General features: G+C 52.7%; 1 non-coding gene across 1 annotated transcript; it reads right to left on the bottom strand.

Moving 5' to 3' along the window:
• Positions 1-280: 280 nt before the first annotated feature.
• TRNAN-GUU (transfer RNA asparagine (anticodon GUU)) lies at positions 281-354 on the bottom strand. The gene has a single exon. It is a non-coding gene; the product is annotated as a tRNA-Asn (tRNA).
• Between the last annotated feature and the right edge of the window lie 578 nt (positions 355-932).

Below are 932 nucleotides of genomic sequence, written 5' to 3'. Positions count from 1 at the left end.
CTCGAACCTCCAACGTTTCGGTTAACAGCCCAACGCGCTAGCCAATTGCGCCACGGAGACAGTCGTGGTCCACTCTCACCACCATCAGAACATATCTTCAAAGCTATCAGCGCAAAGAAAAAAGCGACACACCGTCTCCTGGTGGGCTCAAACCTCCAACCTTTCGGTTAACAGCCAATCGCGCTAGCCAATTGCGCTACGGAGACAGTCCTGCACCACTCTCACCACCATCAAACATATCTTCAAAGCTATCAGACCAAAGAAAAAAAAAGCGCCGCACTACCCCCGGGTGGGCTCGAACCTCCAGCCTTTCGGTTAACGGCCGAACGCGCTAGCCAATTGCGCCACGGAGACAGTCGTGCTCCACTCTCACCACCATCAGAAAATATCTTCAAAGCTATCAGCGCAAAGAAAAAAGCAACACACCACTCCCGGGAGGGCTCGAAATTCCCACCTTTCGGTTAACAGCCGATCGCGCTAGCCAATTGCGCCACGGAGACAGTCGTGCTTCACTCTCACCACCATGAGAACATACCTTCAATGCCATCAGCGCAAAGCAAAAAAAAAGCGACACACCGTCCACGGGTGGGCTCGAAACTGCAATCTTTCGGTTAACAACCGATCGCGCTATCCAATTGCGCCACGGAGACAGTCCTGCTCCAGTCTCTCCACCATGAGAACATATCTTCAAAGCTATCAGCCCAAAGAAAAAAGTAGTGTCGCACAACCATCGGGTGGGCTCGAACCTCGAACCTTTCGGTTAACAGCCGATCGCGCTAGCCAATTGCGCCCCGGAGACAGTCCTGCTCCACTCTCACCACCATCAGAACATAACTTCAAAGCTATGAGCCCAAAGAAAAAAAAGCGCCGATTCACCACCGGGTGGGCTCGAACCTCCAACCTTTTGGCTAACAGCTGATCGCGCTACCCAA

The sequence above is a fragment of the Rhipicephalus microplus genome, unplaced genomic scaffold (assembly GCF_043290135.1).
Source record: "Rhipicephalus microplus isolate Deutch F79 unplaced genomic scaffold, USDA_Rmic scaffold_71, whole genome shotgun sequence".
In the NCBI taxonomy this organism is placed as follows: Eukaryota; Metazoa; Arthropoda; class Arachnida; order Ixodida; family Ixodidae; genus Rhipicephalus; species Rhipicephalus microplus.
This window is presented reverse-complemented; position numbering and strand designations above follow the sequence as displayed.